Below are 9,727 nucleotides of genomic sequence, written 5' to 3'. Positions count from 1 at the left end.
TTTTTTGGTTTTTGGTTAAATGATTTAGAACTATAAGTTTTGCTCTAAGTATTTCTTTATCTTTCACAATTTTTAAAAATTTTCAATGTTCAAATTTTATCCTAAGTATTTTTAAATTTTTCATGTTTCTTTCTTTAAACCAGGAGTCATCTGCAGTGAGTTTTTTTAGCTTTTAGCAAATGAGCGTCAGGTGGAGAGTGTTATTCTTTTTATTCCAATTATTATTACATTATGGTAAAAAAAAAAAAAAACTATGGTCTCGATGTTGTTGAGTCTTTGAAATTATGGCACTTTTTGTGGCTTAATACATGGTTGATTCTTGCAAATATATAGTATATATATCTATATCTACATAGAGATATAGATATATATGTGTGTGCTCCAAAAAATAAGCTACCATGTATTAATTGTGTAGTTCACATCTATCTTTGCTTTTTTTCATGCTCTGTCAGTTTCTGGAGAGGGGGATAAAAAATTTCTGATTACAATTGTTCATTTATTTATTTTTCTCTTTAGTACTGTTGGTAGCTGCTTTATGTATTTGAGACAATATAGATTTATCTTTTCCATTAGTTCTTCTGGGTATATTGTTCCTCTTACCAAAATTTAATGTTCTAATATTCTGCTTGTCTGTTTTGATGTTCTAAAATTCTCTTTTGTCTGAATTAATATTAAACATTTCTGTATCCTTTTATGTCTCCTGTAGACAGCATACTGTTAAATATTCTTTTTAAAATTTAATCTGAAAATCTCTGTCCTTGGATTCGTGAGTTTAATCCATTTATATTTATTTTACTATTATGTTGGGTCTTAATTCTACCATCTTATTTCATGTCTCATTATTTTTCCCTGTGATCTCATATTCTCCTGGAGATCTTGACTGCCTTGGCTAGGGACGTGTTCCCACAATAGGAGGAGCTAAATCCCTGGGGGGCCAGCAGAGAGAGTGGGCCAGACACCTAGAGCGGGAGAGTCCCCCGAGCTGCGATTCAGACTCAATCACTCTCCACTCAGCAAGTGGCTCTGCCTCCCAGGGCACATCCCCACCCTTCTATCCTGATCACCATTTTCTAAGTCCCATCTGCCTGGCTTCAATCAACTTGCCTTCGAAGCACAGAGGGCTGGGAGGGGGAACTCCATGTGGCTGGCAGATCTGTCTGCGCACATGTTGTATGCACCTGCCCCTTGGGGAGGTCGAAGCCCGGTGTATGTGGAATGCAGCCCTGGTGTTACCGCCACCTAATGGTGGCACAGGACTGGCGCTGCTCTTCTGTTTTCTGGGATGTGATGAAGCAGGCAATGATCCAGATGTGAGAAAAGAACACGACACCCCCTCCCATTGCCTGTCTTCCAGGTGTGGCATCCAGACCTCTACCCATACTTTCTGTAGACAGAGTGTCTCTTATATTCTTTTTCTGACCCACCATCTAGTCTCTCACTTCTTTAGCACTTCAAGGGTGATAGGGGGAAGGGACAGGGAAACCAAGAGTCAGGGTGAGTTTTCCATACTCTCTGCCATCTCAAAAGTCCTTGGAGCCCTGGAGTTTCTGCAGAGGACAGGGCCTGGAAGGACACCCACATCGTTGGCTCTGGTCCCCCAGCTCCATTCAGCCCCTTTACCTCTCTCTGTAGAGTGGGGATCTGTTTGAAGTCTCTTAGGTCCTTTCTTATTCCACAAATCTGGCTCTCTGGCTCTAAGGGACCCTGTGTTTGCAAAGGACGATGAAGAGCTTGACAGGGAAGGATCTGTGCCACGTGGGTCTCTCCTGTGTAAAAACGACTAGCCGTGTGCTCCCTGGCACTCTCCCTCCCCTCCCAGGTTACGGAAAGAAGGCATCTGTGACTTTCAACCCAGCTGCAAATAAGTAACACTTAGTAGACATGTGAACTGCATTTTATTCTCAGATAGGGCTTAATGGCTGCTGACGTTAGGATTTTTTAAAAGTCAGTCTTGAGATTTGTGAGAGAAAATGTCTAGGAGCTGCTGTGAGGGCAACTCTGCAGAACATCCATTACAGAGCGGCTGGTGCCACTGAGACCCCCTCAAGGCCAGGGAGGTGGCAGAGAGGCCTACGGTGAGGGCGCCCCCCCATGGTGGGCGAGTGGCATTACTTTACAGTATAACAGTTGGAACTATGTTTTCCTGCCCTTTAAACATGAAGCTCAGACTGATTTTTGGGAAATTTGCAATCTACTTTACTAACACATATATGTACTTCCACAGAGCTCAAAAATGTCACTGGCTTTTCTCCTTCATTTACCTTCCTTTCACGTCCCTGCCTAGTAAACGCAGGGCCGACCATTCTTGATGCCTCCCATTCAGCAGCTGAAGGTGCTGGGAAGCTGATTGGAGTCCACAGGACACCACTCGGAGCGAACCCTCTGCAGGGCCTCTCAGCAGCTAGGGGCTACCGGCAAACCGGCCCCAGAACACGGAGACAGATTCTGGGGAGTCTATGGTAAGTGAGCTAAGACCCGCACGTGGATCTATTCTGTGGTCTCGGTCCTTGTGGGCAACATCTTACAACAAAATTAGCAATCCTGAGTTAGGAGGTCTGTGTATGGAGAGAAAACCCCCAACATCACGCACCATTCTGGAAGTGGGGCACAGCCCCTCCGGGCTCAATACGTGGGGCAGCTCTGGCTGGGGCAGCTCTGGAACGCTGCAGAACCTTGCAAATGCTGGGCCTGAAGCTCCTGCCTCAGAAGCCTGTACTAGCTGGTAGGGCGAGAGGAAAGAATTTTTAAAGTTGCTAGTAAATCTGCTTTATCTTTCAGACGAGAAGGACTAGGAATCAGACTCAGGTAAAGTCTGCAAAGATTAAGGGACTTGCAAACATACACCCTCTTCGAGGAGATTCAGGTGAGGTTACTTTGTTTAATGTACCTGGTGGAAGAAAATACAGTGGCCGTTGTTCATGTCCATGTGCAAGATTTGAGTCCCCTCTATTTATATATCGTACAGGTTCCTCACTCTTATGCAAAGTCTTCAAAAACTGGACACACCTGGTTGGGATCTCTAAATACCTTTTTCCTCCTTAAAAGAAGGAGGTCTCCTTGGAGAAATGTCCAACTCTGGGTCAGGGACGAGGAAGTGAGTAAGATGAACCTAGAACACCTTGTCATACCAGAAGCAACGAAAACCACTGGGGGTGCGTCCAGAAGACACGGGATAGAACGTAAGTAGGTTCACACTAGCCTAAGATGGAACTATATGAGCATCAAAAAGAATAACGACTGCACCAATTGTTACACGTACGTCATCTTTGTTAAAATTCATGAGTTTATAATGATACCTAAAAAAACCCCTCACCAGTCACCTTTGGAGCATGCTAAAGAACCAAATCATTATTCCGATAACTGCTTTTCAAAAAGTTATCTTGTGAGCACTGGACCTTGAGGTATAATTGGTGAAGGAAAGTTCTTCAGAGAAGACTTACACATGTAGAAATAATGTAGAATTTAAATGAAATAGTCCACCTGTCTAATGGTCATTAATAGATGCTAAAACAATTAGCTGACGGGGAACTTCAGAATGGAAGAATCAGACCCTCAACACCTAAACCTGCCAAGCAATTTTCACTAAAAAGAGAAAAGCTGACATTAGGTCTCTCTTGATGTGATACAATAGAAAATACACAGAGACACCCACGAGATATTCTTGCCAAAAAACAACCCGAACCTGACCAAGCACTGCTATCATTTATAGGCACTAGAGGGATAAAGAAATGGTTAAATGACGCCAACAACAGGGCTTCTCAACAGCAAATCTGTTAACGCTTTGGGCTAAATAATTCCCTTTGAGGAAATAAAAATGTATGAACAAATAATTCACAAAAACCAAATGTGAAAAAAAATTCATGAGACTATCAGGGAAGTTTGAACACTGGCCAACTGGCCTCAGAGCATTTGATTTAAAAAAAAAAAAAAAAAACCCATGACCTGCTGAGACTGGAGGGTGCCGGTAAGGCTGCCGCTGATCAGACAGTCTCACTGCTGAGATGAGGCAACCCACTGACTCTGGAAACAAAGAGGAGAAACAGCCACAAGCTCCCCTGAAGCCCCGATTCTACTTTATAAAGTGTGCGGGTGCACCCGCACGCGCCTGGCTTTGGTTCGGAGGCGGCGAAGTGGGTTCAGTGCGGACGGGGATGGTTTTCATCAGCTTGTTCTCAGTGTTCTGTGTGTCACCAGGGCAATGCGGGAAATCCAGGAGGCACTCAGATCGCCAGGATAGATGCGCATGGGCAGGCAGGTCTTTTCTGTGCAAGACTTCCCCAGCCCCGGACTAAAAGTCTCCCCGGTTGTTTAGCAGCAGCTGAGAGGCCCTGGCGGGCAGGCAGAGAGGCCACTTCGAGGGCACATTCTCTGTCATCCATCCCAACATGAGACAAAGAAGGTGGGCCCCAGGGCATAACAGAGGTTTGCCACCCAAAGGACGAAGAGAAGAGAATGCTTTGTGAATCAAACCCCTCTGTGGGCCAATATGAGTTTAAAACATCTAGACTGAGGACCAAAAATGGAGTTGTTCTCCTAGAGGAAAACTTACCAATTTAAGATGTTATTTAAGATGTTATTCTGAACCTGAAAATACAAACCCGCAAACACACACAAAAGTGCATGCGCACACATCAAAAAACTCCTGTCTCACGCGCACGTGCACACACACACACGCAGCCTTAAAATAATCCTGCTACAGGCCAACTCTTGTTATCATCGATATCAGCGTGTCTCAAGGTGAAGTCCTCTGAGGCCCCTTTGTCACCTCCCTTCCCCTTCCCATACTCCTGACAGCTCCACGTGGCTAAGTTCAGCACCATTCAATGAAGAAGTGCCTGGAACAGAGTCGCTTGAGGAGGAAAAAGAACGAAGCAGTTGGTGTGAGAAGCAACAGTCGACTGCGAGAGGATTCGGGGGAGAAGTGGCTGAATGCTCTGCTGGGGTCAGGGCATTGGAGATGAGGAGAGGACACATCTGTCCCCACAACTTCCTGGTAGCTCTTCACCGTGTAACGGAGGTCACAAAGCTCCCAGATGGGGACGATTTGCCATATGATACAAATCAATTAATGGGTAGCACATATGTTCACTTTCCTGCCCCTCCCATGTCTTCTTGGAACCGAATGAGCCCCTTCAAACGGCGGCCTTCTGGAATCCTGTCAGTTTCCTCGTTTCCCCCCGACACAGTATCAGTGAGCATTAACTTGTTTCCCAATTATAACCATCCAAAGTCATTCACATCAGGTCAGCCATTGTCTACCAAGCCTGCTGAAGATAACGAACACACTGAAAAACATTGACGGTCTAATCTCAGTACCAGAAGTGGGATTCACGTGCCAAAGATGCCAAAAGCACCCCAACGCCTTCCTTTATTTCATAATTCAGTGTTTGCCAACCTTCTATTATTTGCTTTGGGAAAGAGCTGCCAAAAGATCCATAGCTACTTCTTCTCACCACCTGGGTGGGAGGAGAAGGGCAGTCCACCCTGGTTGGGTCGCATGTTGCTTTGGTATGCCAGAGGCCTTGCCCGGTGACACCGCGATCTCCTCGATCCAGTTGAAGGCTTGAATTATTATGTATTTAAATGAAAATCTGAAATCAACCCACAGTCATCATGAAGGACAAGCGAGATCTCGCCATCTCAGTTCCAGGATCTAGCACGGAGTCAGCTCAGCACTTCTGCGGAGCACACAGTAGGAGGACAGCTCTGACTCAGCAGCATGCAGGCCTGTGCACTGCAACAGCACTAAACGAGAAGGATGGCCAACTGGCACAAGCCAGATTTTCTCAGTGTTTGGGTCTCAGTGGAAAACTCAGGAGTAACTGCCAAGTATGTTCCAGAAATCCTGTTTCTCATTTGAGCGCTGAGCACACAGGGCACCTCGACAGTCACTGTCATCTTTGGTTTTAAATAACAGGGGCAAAAGAAGCAATGTGACCAACCTGTCACAAGTATTGACAGTTCACAAATGCCTCCCTCCTGTCAGAAAAAGAGATCCAACAGGGAGATTGCACCTCCACGTGGTGGAGACAAGCCACATGACTAACACGTTTAAATGATTTGGAACAAATCAGTACAAAGGAGACTACTTTGGCAAAGAGCTGACATTTGTCTAACGTGGAAAAATCCAAGTGTACGTTCCGAAGCATCAAAGTGGGAAACAGTCGTCCTCCCTCATATAATACTCAATTTTCAAAGGAAAAAAAAGATCTTGCTATGCTGAGCATTGCTTTAACATGTCTCCAGCCAGCATAGGGTGGGAATGGGGGTGCGTTATAAGCTCCTCTCAGGTATGAGTTTCTCTTTGAGGGCGACACAGTCTATCTTTGATCAGCTTTAGATGCAGAAACTCCAAATTTCCAGGTGCCTCCAGGTTCCAGCCCAAGCCCCATCCGTGACAGCAGGGAGAAGCACGTCTCTGAGAACCTCAGGACCCTGGTTCCGTCAGTCGGCTGGGTGAAGAGCCTCGCAGACCTCTCTCGCCCCTTCCACTGAAGCGCTCCATCTGACCTGGGCCCTTGCGTTGAGTGCCTGGGAATTTCAAGTCCAGGACCAGTGGGGAGACCAGGGAAATAGGCTGGGCTGCAGGTCAGTGGCACCCTGTCATTACCCACATGGATTCCACCTGGAATCAGATCACTCTGGCCCCTCTTCTCCACCGTCTCTCTCCACCTGCACAAGAGGGAGCCCTGGCTGGAGTTTGGACTGACTGAACCAGGACTAGTGCAGAATGGCTTCAGGAACCACCTGCTGGATCCCTTAGCTAATACTATGCGAGGTGGTGGTGATCACAGTTTTCAATAAACTCAAATAATCCTAATAGGAAATCAAAGAATTCGAACACAGTGTGATCATAACTGACATGGTTGTCAGGGTTTGTGCAGCTGAATTCTTCCAAGGTGAGAACCGTTGTCTTTGAAACTCAGCCTCCAACTAGACAAATCTCTCCTAAGGGCCGTCCCCACAAGAGACCAGTTGCCCCTGACGCCTTGCTGTATGTGGTGACTCCCTTTCAGAAGCGCACTTAGCACCGCTGTAGGCTTCCATATTTGTGTGGTTATTTGATTGATGTCCGTACTGGGCTGTAAGCTCCGTCAGGGTCAGGACAAGACTGCCTTTTACTCAACATTTTATTGCCAGTGCTTAGTGCACAGCATGGCATTTAGTAAGTGCTTAATAAATATTTGTTGAATTAAAATTTATTCATGACAAGTTAAAATGTGGCGCTTCCAGTATTCTCAGTAGCTTTTCTGGTTTAACCGCCCAATTGGCCAGGAGAAATATTAGCTCTGACCAACACTACTTTCTCTTGTAGACTTACATGCACTAACAGCAACAAACAATCCTGTCATTCTATGAGTCTCACTTTACTTACTCCAATTCCCCTAATCAAAAATGTGAAGTAATCATTAGTTTGAAATTCCTGTTTATTTACTCAGACCTACTATACTGGTATAATCTTTCCACATGACCCAATTTCAATCTCCCATCAATTCTCTGTATACAACTTTTAGTCTCAATTTACAGATAAGGAAACCGAGAAGCGGAACGTTAGCTTTCTCGGGATCATACCACTAAGTGACGGCAACTCTGTGTCACTGACTGCTGCTCTTACCCGGGGCTTCCCATTCACAGAGCTAAGTTCAAAGGCAAAAACAAGGCTGCTCTCTTCATCCTATTTGCCTGTGGAGAAGGCCCACCTGTGCAGGAAAGTACAAGTTTGGGACATAACCCATGACTACCTTCGGCGTGTTTTAAAGAATGGTTAATAATTGTTTAAAAAATTTTTAACGTCCTTTGTAATCAGAGCTGAATCACCAGTTCCAATAATTCCCGCTATTCAGTCTTCCCCCACTGCCCGCTAGGGTAACTGGGGTTCTTGTACACTTTCGGGGGTGTTTTTAACAGTTTTCAGGTACGTTATCAACATGTTTCTTCACTGAGGCCCAACCTGCTATCAACCACTTGTCGAGTCCTCCGCCACCTGTTTAGCTTACCGAATGGTGACTATCCCCCACAGGAGACTTCTAAATCACGACACTCGGTTAGCTCCCTGATGTCAGGGAAGATGTGTCCGGAAGCGCAGCCAGCCCGGGAAAGGGCGGTCGGCGGGCTGCAGCTCGCCGCTCTGAGTTTGCAGAAGGCAGCGCAGTGAGAGGGAGGAAGATGGAAGCAGAGCACGTGCTTGGCTGTGGAAGCCGATTAATCCCTCGCCTGCTCCTAAACCGCATCTCTAGGGGCTGAGAGATACGAATCGGCTCATCTACACGAAAGCATTTTCTAAACTGCACCGTGCAAGTAATATTTTTTATATGTACCATTAATTTGAAGAACGTTAGAAACAACAGATTTAAAATAGGGATTTGGGGATTATCTGACAGTTGGAATCGTTCCCATTCATTCGGACAATGAATAGCGCCTCTGTCACTTATAAATGATGTAAATTACTTTCAGACTGCTGCCTGGGCTAGTAGAATAGGCGTCGTCCAAGATACAGACCTGTGTGATCAGACCGCCTACCCAAGAAAACAACTGGGTCGCCCATCGTGGTATTCCTGGTGCTTTGCTAGGCAGTGCCTGACAAAACCAAATCCCCCAGTGAATGGCTGACGGAATGCTGAGTGAATAAATGACTTAAACTCTGGGTACATTACCCCATCTGCAAAACGAGGATAATGCCGCTTACCCAGCGTGGTACTGGAAGACTGAGAGCCGAGTGCCCGGCTTTGTGAACATTCGGTAAAGACCTTTTCCCTTTCTCTCTCCTTCCTTTTTGGATCTTAGGTTGCTTTTCTCTCCTCCTCCATGAGAATGAAACTATTCCATGCACGAGGAAGAGATAACATGGTATCCGTGCTCCCTGTACAGCGTCACAGCGGCACTCATTTCCAGAGCCCGCCCCAGCCAGTTTCCCAGTTGGGTTCCCAACGGTCCCCCAAGTACACGACACAACTTCAGGATCCTAGAGGAATTTCTGGTATGAGGTCAGCCCAGGTCACCCAAAGCATCCCCGTCTTGTGCCCAAACCCCTCCTTCTCCACAAAGGGACCCCTCCCAGATCTGTAAACACAAGCACTCCTTTTCCTGGTGACCCCATGGCTGCACCTCCCAGAGTTCAGTCCGAGCCTTCTCTTTCTTTTATGACACAAGGATGATGAGAACTGTGCAACAGGCACTCGGTGAATGTCTTCAGCTCTTGTTTTTTCCAAGGTTCAAATTGCCTAATAATTTCTCTCTTAGCAGGACAAAAGCCTAAGAGAAATGATCTAACCGGGCAGCTGGGAAAATGGTTTGTAGAAATACTTGGCCCCAGAAAGAGCTTGGGTCCAGTCCCCGGTTGACACCCATTGGAAGGCAGTTTAACTAAGGAGCGAGGAGCTGGCAGCAAGAGGAAGGCTAGGTCACGATCCCGGGCTTTGGAAGGGAAAGCGCCAGCTGCCAGGCTCCAAGTCAAAAAGTAGTATTGTCAGAGGGCGGTGTGAGCTGGGAGGCTCCCAGGCCCAAATGTAAATAATGGAGGAAGAAAAGGGGAAAAAAAGGAAAGAATGGCTTGGGATTCACAGTTTGGAGAAACTAGGTAATGAACAAGTCCTCTGAAGATCAGCGTCAGCCAGTAAGGTAGAAAGCCGGTTTCTTCCAAAGGCCAGACCTGCTCAGGACAATGAGATATCTGTGTCCCTCTGGTGTGGTCACACAGTAGACACTTCGGCTAGCATTTGTGGCTAAA

This window comes from Pteropus alecto, unplaced genomic scaffold (genome assembly GCF_000325575.1).
Source record: "Pteropus alecto unplaced genomic scaffold, ASM32557v1 scaffold20, whole genome shotgun sequence".
In the NCBI taxonomy this organism is placed as follows: Eukaryota; Metazoa; Chordata; class Mammalia; order Chiroptera; family Pteropodidae; genus Pteropus; species Pteropus alecto.
Note: the sequence above shows the minus strand (reverse complement) of the source record.